Source organism: Triturus cristatus, chromosome 9, assembly GCF_964204655.1.
Source record: "Triturus cristatus chromosome 9, aTriCri1.1, whole genome shotgun sequence".
NCBI lineage: Eukaryota > Metazoa > Chordata > Amphibia > Caudata > Salamandridae > Triturus > Triturus cristatus.
Window position 1 is genome coordinate 914,549,263 of NC_140592.1, and position 17,751 is coordinate 914,567,013.

The window sequence follows — 17,751 nt, forward strand, 5'->3', positions numbered from 1 at the left end:
CGAAAACAATCTAAAGATGGAGTAGATGCCCATGCGCACTATCACCCTAGGGAGGAGTCACCTATCTTGTGACTACAGAGACTTCTTCCAAAGACAAAAACAAAGTGCAAACATCCGAGCCCAACACCAGATGGCGATCTATGCACAAGTATATGAATCTGCAGCTCTACATGCCAAGAACAGATGCATACTGGTAAGTAGCATTTTCCTTCCTCCTTACTATCAACTCACTAGACAACTGCAAGCCCAATCGGCTTTGCATTAAGAACAAATGAATCTGCAGCTCTACATGCCAAGAACAGATGCATACTGGTAAGTAGCATTTTCCTTCCTCCTTACTATCAACTCACTAGACAACTGCAAGCCCAATCGGCTTTGCATTAAGAACAAAAGACTATAAATGCATGCTCATGAATGTTAGTTCTGTATATAAAAATACATGTTGCATACATTACATAATCAAGGAGAAGAGTCTGGATTTTCTCGATAATTGTAACGTAGCTAGCTGATTCCTTACAGTGCATTAAACAATACAGATACTAAAAACAATACACCAGGAGTATGTTTTGACCCACTTCAACAGCACTGGCAACATAACTACTTTTTAATCTTTACTCCTGACATAGATCATTGATCTAGCCATTTCTTTCAGCAATAGTGTCTAAATCAACACAACTCCTGACAGCAACCTCCTCCAAGAATACAAGAGTATACCACAATGCACTGGATGAAAAGACTGCCCACTGAATCCCTTTTGAATTTTTTATTGTCCTCCTACAGTTAAAAGTGTTTACGATGTCTAGGTGCATTTTCCAATTTAATTTGTATTCAAAATCATACCTAATTACCTAATGAGGGTGATCAATCATGTCCTCAATCAACCAAGTAAAAGATTTACTCTGTTTCCTAATCATCAAATTTTTGTTTTCCCCATGTTTATTGATGAATAATTTGAGGCTCAATAAATCTTGAAGGTATTCAGTTAACTTTGGAGTCCAACGGTCATCATATCCTCAAAAGCTAGATCATGGTACAGTAAGCACAGGAAGTGCCCTTCAAATCATCCTTACCATCACTCACTAGACAACTGCAAACTCAATCAGCTTTGCTTTAAGAACAAAAGACTATAAATGCATGCTCATGAATGCATGGTCTGTATCTAAAAACAGAATTGATAACTGTAACCTGGCTAGCTGATAAATTATCACCTACAGTGCACAAAACAATACTACAGAGAGTATATTTTGACACACACTTGAAACAAACATCAACAACACTGGCAACATAACTACTTTTGAATCTTTACTCCTGATGTAGAGCATCCATCTTGCCATTGCTTCCAGCTTTGGTGTTCAAAGCATCTCAACTCTAAATTGCAAGAACTCAGTAGTATGCCAGGGTGAAGTTGAAACGGAACATCTAGAAATCTCTGCTGACAATAGCAAAGCCTCTTCTGAGACCTTAAGGTTCATGGCATCAATAATTCCAAAATTCAGCAAATGGCTGTCAGTAGCCTTTAAAGGTATCATCTCATGGAGCGAAAAAATACAGTCTACTCACACCACATTTGTGTAATCTCTCACCAAAGAGCTTGAAACACTTAAAGCCACCAGCAGAACACTTGAACACATAGAGGAAAACACTAGACCAAGACAGTAGAGGTTGATGTAATGTAAGGGAATGGTTCCATCTCAAGAAATCTGTGATGCTTTGGTCTCGCGTTTCACAGGAAAAGGTGAATGATCCAGACTCCCTTCTCAGTGTAAATGTAAGAAGAAAGAATAGGCACTACCAACAAGAAACACATATCCAAACAACCAAAAGCAGCATCTTAAGTACATTCTCCCCCTTATCAGATCAATCTTTTAAAGAACTAGTTTGATCCAACAAAAAAAATCTGAATCACTGACAGACCATATTCCCAGCAATTTTCAAGGAAAACGATCCATCTGACTGGTCCATCTACTATCGATAGTATGTGACAATGCCACACTAGTGGCAGTTGTAAAGTATAAACATGCCAAGTAATACATCATGTTTATATTGTGTTGTGATTTAGCTATCTGCTGCCTGCTTTTGCATAGGTAATTGTATTTCAGGCAAGTTGGTGTTCTCTGGGATGCATCAAATGGCCATGCTTTCTAGGCATTTGAGAAAAGGGGAACGGATAGTCAAGCTTGCTGTCATGATTCAAGTGAGCAGTAAGTGAAGTCAGATGCTTGTCCTAAACCTCCAAACAGGAGGTTGCCTAAGCAATGTAACATAGCAAGCATTCCTGAAACTGTATCTGTAGGGAAGGGAGGAGGTATGGAGGATAACAGTGACAGAGACTGATTGATGGCATTTCGTTCGATATAAGCTCGCACAGGCAATGTCTCCACCCAACAGGTACTACCTGTGAATAGTGTGACTGTGATCAAATAGATATATCCACTAAGTTACATGAATCCCACAGGTAAGATAAGTAGAATGCCAAATTATCTCTAAGGTCTTACCAGTTTTTCCAGTTTAATGACTGTGATGATCACTGGAGCAACCAGGAAATGCCTAGACGCAAAGGAGTAGGAAGCACAGCCTCCTGGGAGCAAACACAGGAGAGTGGACTAAACCCTATCATATGGAGAAGGGAAAGATTTAACAAACTAGCCAATGGCTAAGTTCCATCTATCATAAGCAAGATCCTTACAACACAATGTTGCCAGACAATGTGACTTCCTTTTGACTCTGCTATATCGACTTGGAAGCACACTTCAGACCTTCATTAGTTCGTAGTCCCACCCTGCCAGAGTGCCTCGGCTGCCTCAGCTGCCTCAGGCCCAGTCTCCAGTAGTAAGAGTAAATAAAGTTGTTTATTAAAACCACAGTCTTTTAATCAGAAACATGCTTTTCCACACATTAAAGTTTAAAATCACATAAAATCTTTCTGTGCCATCATAGGCAATAAGAACCTACCCACCACACAAATTACATCAAAACATTGCATGCCATATAAAAACTTTATTGCATCCACCCTGGCGTTTATCCCATATTTAGTAACATCAGGTTTTTAAAATGTGATGCCTTAAAATTATATATGCAATTAATCAATTCATGTATTTTGGAGCAACAAACCTTTAACCCACAACCACAGTTTGCCTTTACATTTCAAGGAAATTTTACTTCATCACTACATGTGTACACTGGTTTTAATCCTTGTCATAATTTAAGTAAAACAGTATGCATGGAGGGGTTAGGGAGTTTTACAAGATAAAGATACACATCAGAATCCTATTGAGTCTCTCTTAAATGGACCCTAGATCGCTTCCTAGCCAGTTCCACCATAAAGCGCTTTGCAAGCATGTAGCTCAAGTCACTCAACCTGGAATCCCATGAGATTCTATTTTTTAGTTCCATCTTAGACAAGCATTTGCAATGCAATAGGTCTCGCATTTACGCAAGTTTGAGCTATTGGCATTGTAAATGACAATGCCTTTTATTTATGTTTTGGTTTCTAAAACATAAATAAAAGACATTGTCATTTACAATGCCGATAGTTTCAACTCACGTAAATGAGGGCCTATTGCATTGCAAATGCTTGTTTCATTCCAGCTACTTGGCGCTGCCCAGCACGGGAATTCCTAACTGGAGAATGACAATGCTGTCCAGAACTACCCATTCCTTCCTGACTTGAGTGGCCTAGCATGGCCTCCACTTTTACCCTTACTTTATCAGTACCACAGAATCAGTACTTCGAGGTATATTTTTTGCCCAAATATTCTTCTAGGGAACAGTTCCATGGATATACAACACAGTCAGTAAATCAAGGCCATTACACTACAAGTCTTTGCTCATAGGCAGGACCACTGGAATGGCGCAATATTGTGGCCGCCATGTTCTTGGAGTATTTACATATTTTCCACACTTGCCGCATAATTCAGATCTTCTGTATCAGTTGCAAACATTGATTCTATCTCAGATGGATCAAAAGAGGCTGTAAAAAGCATCAGCCGTGGCCCCCGGTGGGAAAGACACTTTGCAAAGATGAACTGTCACCATTTCGTTGCTGACGGCTGTATTTGGGTGTTAGAGTACTGTTAATGAGGAGAAACGTTTGCGAAGACAGTACTACTGTGTTGTAAAATGACAAAATAGCAAAATATTGCGACAGACTGTGCCATATTATGCTGCATCATTGCACCTTTTCTGTGTCTAATTACAATTGTAGCTCTCCAGTCCCTGCAGCACCTGTTCTGACCTGCGTCTCAGGCTCTACAACAGCTCTGCTGACCTTGTTCTCTGGCTCTACAGCAGATCTGCTGTCTTGGTTCTCTGGCTCTACAGCAGCTCTGCAGACCTGGTTCTCTGGATCTACAGCAGCTCTGCTGACCTGGTTCTCTGGCTCTACAAAAGCTCTGCTGACCTGGTTCTCAGGCTCTAGAGTGGCTCTGCTGACCTGGTTTTCTGGCTCTACAGCATCTATTCTGACCTGGATCTCTGGCTCTATAGCAACTCTGCTGACCTGGTTCTCAGGCTTTGCAGCAGCTTGCTGGCCTGGTTCTCTGGCTCTAGAGCGGCTCTGCTGACTTGGTTCTCTGGTTGTAGAGCGGCTCTGCTGACCTGGTTCTCTGGCTTTACAGCGGCTCTGCTGACCTGGTTCTCTGGCTCTACAGCAGCTCTGCTGGCCTGGTTCTCTGGCTCTAGAGCGGCTTTGCTGACCTGGTTCTCTAGCTCTAGAGCGGCTCTGCTTACCCGATTCTCTGGCTCTAGAGGGGCTCTGCTGACCTGGTTCTCTGGCTCTACAGCAACTCTGCTGACCTGGTTCTCTGGCTCTACAGCAACTCTGCTGACCTGGTTCTCAGGCTCTAGAGCGACTCTGCTGACCTGGTTCTCAGGCTCTACAGCAGCTTGCTGACCTGGTTCTCTGGCTCTACAGCAGCTCTGCTGACCTGGTTCTCAGGTTCTACAGCAGCTCTGCTGACCTTGTTTACTTGCTCTAGAGCGGCTCGGCTGACCAGGTTCTCCGGCTCTAGAGCGGCTCGGCTGACCAGGTTCTCTGGCTCTACAACGGCTCTGCTGACCTGGTTCTCTGGATCTACAGCAGCTCTACTGACCTGGTTCTCTGGCTTTACAGCAGCTCTGCTGACCTGGTGCTCTGGGTCTACAACGGCTCTGCTGACCTGGTTCTCAGGCTCTACAGCAGCTCTGCTGACTTGGTTCTCTGGCTCTAAGGCAGCTCTGCTGACCTGGTTCTCAGGCTCTAGAGCGGTCTGCTGACCTGGTTCTCTGGCTCTACAGCGGCTCTGCTGACCTGGTTCTCTGGCTCTACAGCACCTCTGCTGACCTGGTTCTCAGGCTCTAGAGCGGCTCTGCTGACCTGATTCTCTGGCTCTACAGCAACTCTGCTGACCTGGTTCTCTGGCTCTACAGAAGCACTGCTGACCTGGTTCTCTGGCTCTACAATGGCTCTGCTGACCTGGTTCTCAGGCTCTACAGCAGCTTGCTGACCTGTTTCTCTGGCTCTACAGCAGTTCTGTTGACCTTGTTCTCTGGCTCTAGAGCAGCTCTGCTGACCTGGTCTCTGGCTCTAGAGCAGGTCTGCTGACCTGGTTCTCAGGCTCTATGGCGGCTCTGCTGACCTGGTTCTCTGACTCTACAGCAGCTCTGATGACCTGCTTCTCTGGCTCTATAGCGGCTCTGCTGGCCTGGTTCTCAGGCTCTAGAGCGGCTCTGCTGACCAGGTTCTCAGGCTCTACAGCAGCTTGCTGACCTGGTTCTCTGGCTCTACAGCAGCTCTGCTGACCTGGTTCTCAGGCTCTACAGAAGCACTGCTGACCTGGTTCTCTGGCTCTACAATGGCTCTGCTGCCCTGGTTCTCAGGCTCTACAGCAGCTTGCTGACCTGCTTCTCTGGCTCTACAGCAGTTCTGTTGACCTTGTTCTCTGGCTCTAGAGCGGCTCTGGTGACCAGGTTCTCTGGCTCTAGAGTAGCTCTGCTGGCCTGGTTCTCTGGCTCTAGAGCAGCTCGGCTGTCCTGGTTCTCTGTCTCTACAGTAGCTCTGCTGACCTGGTTCTCAGGCTCTACAGCAGCTTGCTGACCTGCTTCTCTGGCTCTACAAAAGCTCTGCTGACCTGGTTCTCAGGCTCTAGAGTGGCTCTGCTGACCTGGTTTTCTGGCTCTACAGCATCTATTCTGACCTGGATCTCTGGCTCTAAAGCAACTCTGCTGACCTGGTTCTCAGGCTTTGCAGCAGCTTGCTGGCCTGGTTCTCTGGCTCTAGAGCGGCTCTGCTGACTTGGTTCTCTGGTTGTAGAGCGGCTCTGCTGACCTGGTTCTCTGGCTTTACAGCGGCTCTGCTGACCTGGTTCTCTGGCTCTAGAGCGGCTCTGCTGACCTGGTTCTCTAGCTCTAGAGCGGCTCTGCTTACCCGATTCTCTGGCTCTAGAGGAGCTCTGCTGACCTGGTTCTCTGGCTCTACAGCAACTCTGCTGACCTGGTTCTCTGGCTCTACAGCAACTCTGCTGACCTGGTTCTCAGGCTCTAGAGCGACTCTGCTGACCTGGTTCTCAGGCTCTACAGCCGCTTGCTGACCTGGTTCTCTGGCTCTACAGCAGCTCTGCTGACCTGGTTCTCAGGTTCTACAGCAGCTCTGCTGACCTTGTTTACTTGCTCTAGAGCGGCTCGGCTGACCAGGTTCTCTGGCTCTAGAGCGGCTCGGCTGACCAGGTTCTCTGGCTCTACAACGGCTCTGCTGACCTGGTTCTCTGGATCTACAGCAGCTCTACTGACCTGGTTCTCTGGCTTTACAGCAGCTCTGCTGACCTGGTGCTCTGGGTCTACAACGGCTCTGCTGACCTGGTTCTCAGGCTCTACAGCAGCTCTGCTGACTTGGTTCTCTGGCTCTAAGGCAGCTCTGCTGACCTGGTTCTCAGGCTCTAGAGCGGTCTGCTGACCTGGTTCTCTGGCTCTACAGCGGCTCTGCTGACCTGGTTCTCTGGCTCTACAGCACCTCTGCTGACCTGGTTCTCAGGCTCTAGAGCGGCTCTGCTGACCTGATTCTCTGGCTCTACAGCAACTCTGCTGACCTGGTTCTCTGGCTCTACAGAAGCACTGCTGACCTGGTTCTCTGGCTCTACAATGGCTCTGCTGACCTGGTTCTCAGGCTCTACAGCAGCTTGCTGACCTGTTTCTCTGGCTCTACAGCAGTTCTGTTGACCTTGTTCTCTGGCTCTAGAGCAGCTCTGCTGACCTGGTCTCTGGCTCTAGAGCAGGTCTGCTGACCTGGTTCTCAGGCTCTATGGCGGCTCTGCTGACCTGGTTCTCTGACTCTACAGCAGCTCTGATGACCTGCTTCTCTGGCTCTATAGCGGCTCTGCTGGCCTGGTTCTCAGGCTCTAGAGCGGCTCTGCTGACCAGGTTCTCAGGCTCTACAGCAGCTTGCTGACCTGGTTCTCTGGCTCTACAGCAGCTCTGCTGACCTGGTTCTCAGGCTCTACAGAAGCACTGCTGACCTGGTTCTCTGGCTCTACAATGGCTCTGCTGCCCTGGTTCTCAGGCTCTACAGCAGCTTGCTGACCTGCTTCTCTGGCTCTACAGCAGTTCTGTTGACCTTGTTCTCTGGCTCTAGAGCGGCTCTGGTGACCAGGTTCTCTGGCTCTAGAGTAGCTCTGCTGGCCTGGTTCTCTGGCTCTAGAGCAGCTCGGCTGTCCTGGTTCTCTGTCTCTACAGTAGCTCTGCTGACCTGGTTCTCAGGCTCTACAGCAGCTTGCTGACCTGCTTCTCTGGCTCTACAGTAGTTCTGTTGACCTTGTTCTCTGGCTCTAGAGCGGCTCTGGTGACCAGGTTCTCTGGCTCTAGAGTAGCTCTGCTGACCTGGTTCTCTGGCTCTACTTCTCTGGCTCAGGAGCAGCTCTGCTGACCTGGTTCTCTGGCTCTAGAGTGGCTCTGCTGACCTGGTTCTCTGGCTCTACAGCGGCTCTGCTGACCTGGATCTCTGGGTCTAGAGCGGCTCTGCAGACCTGGTTCTCTGGCTCTAGAGCGGTTCTGCAGACCTTGTTCTCTGGCTCTAGAGCGGCTCTGCTGACCTGGTTCTCTGGCTCTACAGCGGCTCTGCTGACCTTGTTCTCTGGCTCTACAGCGGCTCTGCTGACCTAGTTCTCTGGCTTTAGAGTGACTCTGCTGACCTTGTTCTCTGGCTCTACAGCAGCTCTGCTGACCTGTTTCCCTGGCTCTAGAGCATCTCTGCTGACCTGGTTCTCCGGCTCTAGAGCAGCTTTGCCAACCTGGTTCTCTGGCTCCAGAGCAGCTCTGCTGACCAGGTTCTCTGGCTCTAGAGCAGCTCTGCTGACCTGGGTTTCTGGCTCTACAGCAGCTCTACTTGCCTGGTTCTCTGGCTCTAAAGCAGCTCTGCTGACCTGGTTCGCTTGCTCTACAGCAGACCTGCTGACCGGTTTCCCTGGCTCTAGAGCAGCTCTGCTGACCTGGTTCTGCGGCTCTAGAGCAGCTTTGCTGACCTAGTTCTCTGGCTCTAGAGCAGCTCTGCTGACCTAGTTCTCTGGCTCTAGAGCAGCTCTGCTGACCTGGTTCTCAGGCTCTATGGCGGCTCTGCTGGCCTGGTTCTCTGACTCTACAACGGCTCTGCTGACCTGGTTCTCTGGATCTACAGCAGCTCTGCTGACCTGGTTCTCTGGATCTACAGCAGCTCTGCTGACCTGGTTATCTGGCTCTACAGCAGCTCTGCTGACCTGGTTCTCTGGCTTTACAGCAGTTCTGCTGACCTGGTTCTCAGGCTCTAGAGCGGTCTGCTGACCTGGTTCTCTGGCTCTACAGCGGCTCTGCTGACTTGGTTCTCTGGCTCTACAGCAGCTCTGCTGACCTGGTTCTCAGGCTCTAGAGCGGTCTGCTGACCTGGTTCTCTGGCTCTACAGCGGCTCTGCTGACCTGGTTTTCTGGCTCTACAGCACCTCTGCTGACCTGATTCTCTGGCTCTACAGAAGCACTGCTGACCTGGTTCTCTGGTTCTACAGCAGCTCTGCTGACCTGGTTCTCTGGCTCTACAATGGCTCTGCTGACCTGGTTCTCAGGCTCTACAGCAGCTTGCTGACCTGCTTCTTTGGCTCTTCAGCAGTTCTGTTGACCTTGTTCTCTGGCTCTAGAGCGGCTCTGGTGACCAGGTTCTCTGGCTCTGGAGCAGCTCTGCTGTCCTGGTACTCTGGCTCTACAGTAGCTTTGCTGACCTGGTTCTCTGGCTCTAGAGCGGCTCTGCTGACCTGGTTCTCTGGCTCTACAGCAGCTCTGCTGACCTGGCTCTACTTCTCTGGCTCAGGAGCAGCTCTGCTGACCTGGTTCTCTGGCTCTACAGCAGCTCTGCTGACCTGGATCTCTGGCTCTAGAGCGGCTCTGCAGACCTGGTTCTCTGGCTCTAGAGCGGATCTGCTGACCTGGTTCTCTGGCTCTAGAGCACCTCTGCTGACCTGGTTCTCAGGCTCTAGAGCGGCTCTGCTGACCTGGTGCTCTGGGTCTACAACAGCTGTGCTGACCTGGTTCTCTGGCTCTACAGCAGCTCTGCTGACCTGGTTCTCAGGCTCTAGAGCGGTCTGCTGACCTGGTTCTCTGGCTCTACAGCGGCTCTGCTGACCTGGTTCTCTGGCTCTACAGCACCTCTGCTGACCTGGTTCTCAGGCTCTAGAGCGGCTCTGCTGACCTGGTTCTCTGGTTCTACAGCAGCTCTGCTGACCTGGTTCTCTGGCTCTATAATGGCTCTGCTGACCTGGTTCTCAGGCTCTACAGCAGCTTGCTGACCTGCTTCTCTGGCTCTACAGCAGTTCTGTTGACCTTGTTCTCTGGCTCTAGAGCGGCTCTGGTGACCAGGTTCTCTGGCTCTAGAGCAGCTCTGCTGTCCTGGTTCTCTGGCTCTACAGTAGCTCTGCTGACCTGGTTCTCTGGCTCTAGGGCGCCTCTGCTGACCTGGTTCTCTGGCTCTACAGTAGCACTGCTGGCCTGGTTCTCTGGCTCTACTTCTCTGGCTCAGGAGCAGCTCTGCTGACCTGGTTCTCTGGCTCTAGAGTGGCTCTGCTGACCTGGTTCTCTGGCTCTACAGCGGCTCTGCTGACCTGGATCTCTGGCTCTAGAGCGGCTCTGCAGAACTGGTTCTCTGGCTCTAGAGCGGCTCCGCTGACCTGGTTCTCTGGCTTTAGAGTGACTCTGCTGACCTGGTTCTCTGGCTCTACAGCAGCTCTGCTGACCTGTTTCCCTGGCTCTAGAGCATCTCTGCTGACCTGGTTCTCCGGCTCTAGAGCAGCTTTGCCAACCTGGTTCTCTGGCTCTAGAGCAGCTCTACTGACCTGGTTCTCTGGCTCTAGAGCAGCTCTGCTGACCTGGGTGTCTGGCTCTACAGCAGCTCTACTTACCTGGTTCTCTGGCTCTAAAGCAGCTCTGCTGACCTGGTTCGCTGGCTCTAAAGCAGATCTGCTGACCTGTTTCCCTGGCTCTAGAGCAGCTCTGCTGACCTGGTTCTCCGGCTCAAGAGCAGCTTTGCTGACCTAGTTCTCTGGCTCTAGTGCAGCTCTGCTGACCTGGTTTTCTGGCTCTACAGCACATCTGCTGACCTGGTTGTCAGGCTCTAGAGCGGCTCTGCTGACCTAATTCTCTGGCTCTACAGAAGCACTGCTGACCTGGTTCTCTGGTTCTACAGCAGCTCTGCTGACCTGGTTCTCTGGCTCTACAATGGCTCTGCTGACCTGGGTCTCAGGCTCTACAGCAGCTTGCTGACCTGCTTCTTTGGCTCTTCAGCAGTTCTGTTGACCTTGTTCTCTGGCTCTAGAGCGGCTCTGGTGACCAGGTTCTCTGGCTCTAGAGCAGCTCTGCTGTCCTGGTTCTCTGGCTCTACAGTAGCTCTGCTGACCTGGTTCTCTGGCTCTAGAGCGGCTCTGCTGACCTGGTTCTCTGGCTCTACTTCTCTGGCTCAGGAGCAGCTCTGCTGACCTGGTTCTCTGGCTCTACAGCAGCTCTGCTGACCTGGATCTCTGGCTCTAGAGCGGCTCTGCAGACCTGGTTCTCTGGCTCTAGAGCAGATCTGCTGACCTGGTTCTCTGGCTCTAGAGCACCTCTGCTGAACTGGTTCTCAGGCTCTAGAGCGGCTCTGCTGACCTGGTGCTCTGGGTCTACAACGGCTCTGCTGACCTGGTTCTCTGGCTCTACAGCAGCTCTGCTGACCTGGCTCTCAGGCTCTAGAGCGGTCTGCTGACCTGGTTCTCTCGCTCTACAGCGGCTCTGCTGACCTGGTTCTCTGGCTCTACAGCACCTCTGCTGACCTGGTTCTCAGGCTCTAGAGCGGCTCTGCTGACCTAGTTCTCTGGTTCTACAGCAGCTCTGCTGACCTGGTTCTCTGGCTCTATAATGGCTCTGCTGACCTGGTTCTCAGGCTCTACAGCAGCTTGCTGACCTGCTTCTCTGGCTCTACAGCAGTTCTGTTGACCTTGTTCTCTGGCTCTAGAGCGGCTCTGGTGACCAGGTTCTCTGGCTCTAGAGCAGCTCTGCTGTCCTGGTTCTCTGGCTCTACGGTAGCTCTGCTGACCTGGTTCTCTGGCTCTAGAGCGGCTCTGCTGACCTGGTTCTCTGGCTCTACAGTAGCTCTGCTGGCCTGGTTCTCTGGCTCTACTTCTCTGGCTCAGGAGCAGCTCTGCTGACCTGGTTCTCTGGCTCTAGAGTGGCTCTGCTGACCTGGTTCTCTGGCTCTACAGCGGCTCTGCTGACCTGGATCTCTGGCTCTAGAGCGGCTCTGCAGAACTGGTTCTCTGGCTCTAGAGCAGATCTGCTGACCTGGTTCTCTGGCTCTAGAGCGGCTCTGCTGACCTGGTTCTCTGGCTCTACAGAGGCTCTGCTGACCTGGTTCGCTGGCTCTACAGTAGCTCTGCTGACCTGGTTCTCTGGCTTTAGAGTGACTCTGCTGACCTTGTTCTCTGGCTCTACAGCAGCTCTGCTGACCTGTTTCCCTGGCTCTAGAGCATCTCTGCTGACCTGGTTCTCCGGCTCTAGAGCAGCTTTGCCAACCTGGTTCTCTGGCTCTAGAGCAGCTCTGCTGACCTGGTTCTCTGGCTCAAGAGCAGCTCTGCTGACCTGGGTGTCTGGCTCTACAGCAGCTCTACTTACCTGGTTCTCTGGCTCTAAAGCAGCTCTGCTGACCTGGTTCGCTGGCTCTACAGCAGATCTGCTGACCTGTTTCCCTGGCTCTAGAGCAGCTCTGCTGACCTGGTTCTCCGGCTCTAGAGCAGCTCTGCTGACCTAGTTCTCTGGCTCTAGAGCAGCTCTGCTGACCTGGTTCTCTGGCTCTAGAGTAGCTCTGCTGACCTGGTTCTCAGGCTCTATGGCGGCTCTGCTGGCCTGGTTCTCTGGCTCTTCAGCAGCTCTGCTGACCTGGTTCTCAGGCTCTAGAGCGGTCTGCTGACCTGGTTCTCTGGCTCTACAGCAGCTCTGCTGACCTGGTTCTCTGGCTCTACAGCACCTCTGCTGACCTGGTTCTCTGGCTCTACAGCACCTCTGCTGACCTGGTTCTCTGGTTCTACAGCAGCTCTGCTGACCTGGTTCTCTGGCTCTATAATGGCTCTGCTGACCTGGTTCTCAGGCTCTACAGCAGCTTGCTGACCTGCTTCTCTGGCTCTACAGCAGTTCTGTTGACCTTGTTCTCTGGCTCTAGAGCGGCTCTGGTGACCAGGTTCTCTGGCTCTAGAGCAGCTCTGCTGTCCTGGTTCTCTGTCTCTACAGTAGCTCTGCTGACCTGGTTCTCTGGCTCTAGAGCGGCTCTGCTGACCTGATTCTCTGGCTCTACAGTAGCTCTGCTGGCCTGGTTCTCTGGCTCTACTTCTCTGGCTCAGGAGCAGCTCTGCTGACCTGGTTCTCTGGCTCTAGAGTGGCTCTGCTGACCTGGTTCTCTGGCTCTACAGCGGCTCTGCTGACCTGGATCTCTGGCTCTAGAGCGGCTCTACAGAACTGGTTCTCTGGCTCTAGAGCGGATCTGCTGACCTGGTTCCCTGGCTCTACAGAGGCTCTGCTGACCTGGTTCGCTGGCTCTACAGTAGCTCTGCTGACCTGGTTCTCTGGCTTTAGAGTGACTCTGCTGACCTTGTTCTCTGGCTCTAGAGCATCTCTGCTGACCTGGTTCTCCGGCTCTAGAGCAGCTTTGCCAACCTGGTTCTCAGGCTCTAGAGCAGCTCTGCTGACCTAGTTCTCTGGCTCTAGAGCAGCTCTGCTGACCTGGTTCTCTGGCTCTAGAGCAGCTCTGCTGACCTGGTTCTCCGGCTCTATGGCGGCTCTGCTGGCCTGGTTCTCTGGCTCTACAGCAGCTCTGCTGACCTGCTTCTTTGGCTCTAGAGCGGCTCTGCTGGCCTGGTTCTCTGGCTCTAGAGCAGCTATGCTGGCCTGCTTCTCTGGCTCTAGAGCGGCTCTGCTGACCTGGTTCTCTGGCTCTAGAGCGGCTCTGCTGACCTGGTTCTCTGGCTCTACAGCAGCTCTGCTGACCTGGTTCGCTGGCTCTACAGCAGCTCTGCTGACCTGGTTCTCTGGCTTTAGAGTGACTCTGCTGACCTTGTTCTCTGGCTCTACAGCAGCTCTGCTGACCTGTTTCCCTGGCTCTAGAGCATCTCTGCTGACCTGGTTCTCCGGCTCTAGAGCAGCTTTGCCAACCTGGTTCTCTGGCTCTAGAGCAGCTCTGCTGACCTGGTTCTCTGGCTCTAGAGCAGCTCTGCTGACCTGGGTGTCTGGCTCTACAGCAGCTCTACTTACCTGGTTCTCTGGCTCTAAAGCAGCTCTGCTGACCTGGTTCACTGGCACTGCAGCAGATCTGCTGACCTGTTTCCCTGGCTCTAGAGCAGATCTGCTGACCTGGTTCTCCGGCTCAAGAGCAGCTTTGCTGACCTAGTTCTCTGGCTCTAGAGCAGCTCTGCTTACCTGGTTCTCAGGCTCTATGGCGGCTCTGCTGGCCTGGTTCTCTGGCTCTACAGCAGCTCTGCTGACCTGCTTCTTTGGCTCTAGAGCAGCTCTGCTGGCCTGGTTCTCTGGCTCTAGAGCAGCTCTGCTGGTCTGGTTCTCTGGCTCTAGAGCGGCTCTGCTGACCTGGTTCTCTGGCTCTAGAGCGGCTCTGCTGACCTGGGTCTCAGGCTCTACAACGGCTCTGCTGAACTGGTTCTCTGGCTCTACAGTGGCTTGCTGACCTGGTTTTCTGGTTCTACAGCAGCTCTGCTGACCTGGTTCTCTGGCTCTAGAGCGGCTCTGCTGACCTCATTCTCTGGCTCCACAGCAGCTCTGCTGACCTGGGTCTCAGGCTCTACTACAGCTCTGCTGATCTGGCTCTACAGTAGCTTGATGACATGGTTCTCGGGCTCTACAACACCTCTGCTGACCTGGTTCGCTGAACTGGTTCGCTGGCCCAGTAACCAAATCCGTTAAAGTCCAGCATGCAAACTGCTCTACCTAAATTACGAAAAGTGCCCCTTTCTAAAAAGGCGACCAAGAAATGGAATGCTTGGTGTAAGTTTCACTTCAGAAAAATGCGCCCTCGGTTTAAAGCCTTTCCATAAAAAAAATAAAAAAAAAAAAAACAACCCCCATTACAAAAATGTGGCTTGGTTTGCAGTGAATTACCATAAAAGTGCACGGAGACTGTTGCCGAACTAAAATACCTCTGCTGAATTTTTATTATATTCTACAGAGATGGCAGCCGAACATAAATACGTCCGATAATGTAGCAAACAAAATTCATTATAAAAATGCCCCCTTGGTTTGTATTATAATTGCTCTCTGGTGAACTTGAACTGTGAAATCACCAGAGCAATACGTATTATAATAAGCAAAGATCGCAGCAAAACGTTAATCCCTTAGTTGTATTGGCTTTAAAGTAAACACAGATTTCAATTAAACGTAAAGTTCTTCGAACAAAAAAAGTAAAACAACCCCTGTTACAAATATACGGCTGGTTTTGCACTAAATTACACAAAAATGTGCCCTCTGTTTGCATCATAGCAAATAATTAATCCCTTAGCTAGATTTGCTTTAAAGTAATCAAACATCTTAGCTGAACGTAAAGCCGTTCAATAAAAAAAACAAAAACAAATCTTATCACCAAAATGCGTGCTCGGTTTGCATTAAATAATCCGAAGAAGTACATCCAGTTTGCGGCGAAACTAAAATACCTTCCCTGGATTTACATAAAAGTAAACAGCAGTCACCGATAATAACGAAATGTAAAAAAAAATCCCATTCCTAAAATGCGTGCTCGGTTTGCATTAAATTATCAGAAAAAGTACATCCAGTTTGCAGCTAAACTAAAATACCTTTGCTGGATTAATATTAAAATAAACAAAGGTCACGGCTAATAACGAAATCCATAAGGAAAGTGGAACGTAAAGCCCTTCGCTAAAAAACAAAAAAAAACAAATACCATCCCCAAAATGTGCGCTCGGTTGTATTACCTTCGCTGGATTCACATTACAGTAAACAGAGCTCGCCACTAATAACAAAATCCATAAAGAAAGTAAAAAGCAAACAACGTGACAATGTGTCTCCAAAAAGGACAAGAAATGCATTGCCTTCGGAAACCAACCAAAACAAAGCCTGAAAAAAAGTTCAACAACGCAACCGTATCTCTTCAAACCACGAAGTAATACGAGTGAAGGGGCCAATAGCTCTAGGCGTGAACAATCTCTAAAAGGAGGGACTTTATGACTGATTGCACCAACCACAACTCGTACGGAACTCGGACGGTTTAAGTGACACACAAACAAATAAATAGAAAGTCCGAGGAAAAAAGAAGAGGAAGAGGCCTGTTCAGTCTAACACCCTAACCCTGTGGTGGAGACAGGGTGTCTCCCACTGTGGGATTTGGGGCCCTCACACACCTGGCTGGGTGGCATGCTTCATCATAGGTCATGCTCCTCGTTAGGCCGGTGCTCTAATGCCTGACTGACACCCTATGAGGGGCTCTTTATCGGAGATCTTTTCATTTCAAGCCGTTAAGTGCAGTGTGGGTATGGGGCCTTGTAGTGTAGATGTGAGTGCAAGGTGTGAGGGAGATGTGCAGAAATGGCTAAAATGGGGCCCTGTTGTCCTCCAAATCACTTTAATCAGCGAGACCACTGATCCCAATTAAAATCAGAAAGGTGTGTCATCACTGAGATAATGGACAGTGGTGGCTACGGAATAGTGGTCGACATGTTTCTTGCCTAATGTGTCTGGAGGAACAAGTGGCAATTCTTCAGGACCAAATGTATACGATCTACACAGTGGTTGGTTCCAGTGTTAGTGTCAAGTGTAAATCAAGCACTTAAGCAACCTAGCAATGAGGTACCTTATTAGTAGACCATCCTAAAACATAAAAATAGAAACGAAACAACATAAATCATAAGGAACAACATTAAGAGCAGCCGCTGGAGAGATAACATGCAAATCTATCTGCTCAGGTGGTTAGTAGAACTCCTAAGTGGTACGCTCTGTGAAAAGGAAGAAACAATGTGGCAAACGTGTGGCACATGTAAGAACTGAGATAAAAACAGTGATAAAACAACCACAGTGGTTAGTTTGCAGCAAAACACTCACCCAATTCGGGGGGTCACTAGCTCATTTAAGAGACTGGCGGACGGTACGTTAATATTATTAACGTCCCAGGTTTGGCATAAAGTCACATCATTAAATTATTACAGGAGACATGTTGTCCCAGCGTAATAGAACCGGCGTGGGAAATTAGCACGGGGGCACCAAGTGGCGTCCTCGTGGAGTGAAAAGTTACCAGAGTACTCGCAGTTCAGCAGCCACTGGTTTGCTGGAAGACCTACTCCCTATCTCCGCCTGCTTGGGAGAGTGTGGAGGGGGAGTATCGGGGTTAGAGGTGTCAAAGATAACTCTTTTCTCAAAGGCCGCCATATAGAACCTAAGAAACACAACAGATACCCTTACGTGTGTCTCCACATACACACCTGACTCTAACAGAATCAGGAAGATCATTAACAAACATTGGAACATCTTGCAAACAGGCGAACTCGCATTACCACCACTTAGGTTCAAGTTCAAACGCACCAGGAACCTGAAAGACATCATTGTCCACACGAGACCACCACACAGCACCCAAGCTGACCAACGACCGTTGTGGGGTCTTCCTCCAGTGACGGGCCATTTGCTGTGTGGGTCATGCACCGTATGTGCCCTGACACAGCCGACCAAGGACATCCAGTTATCCCCCACGGTCAAATGGGTACAAAAAAGGCACACAAATTGCTACACAAGCAACTGCATTTATACTTTAACATGTCCTTGCAACCTATGCTATATAGGTATGACCACTAGGATGGCCAAAACACGAATCATGGAACATCGTAGCAACATCTGCTGCCATAAGCTCAGCACTAAGATTTGTTCACATTTTTCAGAGAGTGGCCACACACCACACAGCCTCAAATGGACAATCAGAGAGGCACACCCACCTATGAGCAGACAAGCCCTCTTTAGAAAGGAACAATACTGGATTTTTCGCCTCTCCTGTGATAAGGATGGTCTGAATGAAAATATCCCCTAGAACGAAGTGAATAGATAGTACATTACCTACACACATGTACTATCATGAGCAAGGGTGTTTTCCACACCGCTCCTGTCTTCCTGAGTGGGCCCTTTAAGGCTAGGATAACACTTGCTTGAGGGGGATTTAGTTCCCCTTCTCTCTCCTGCGCCTGGCCCTACCTAACATGTGACAGAACTCTGTACCTACTTAGTGGACCCTTTGAGGCTAGGATG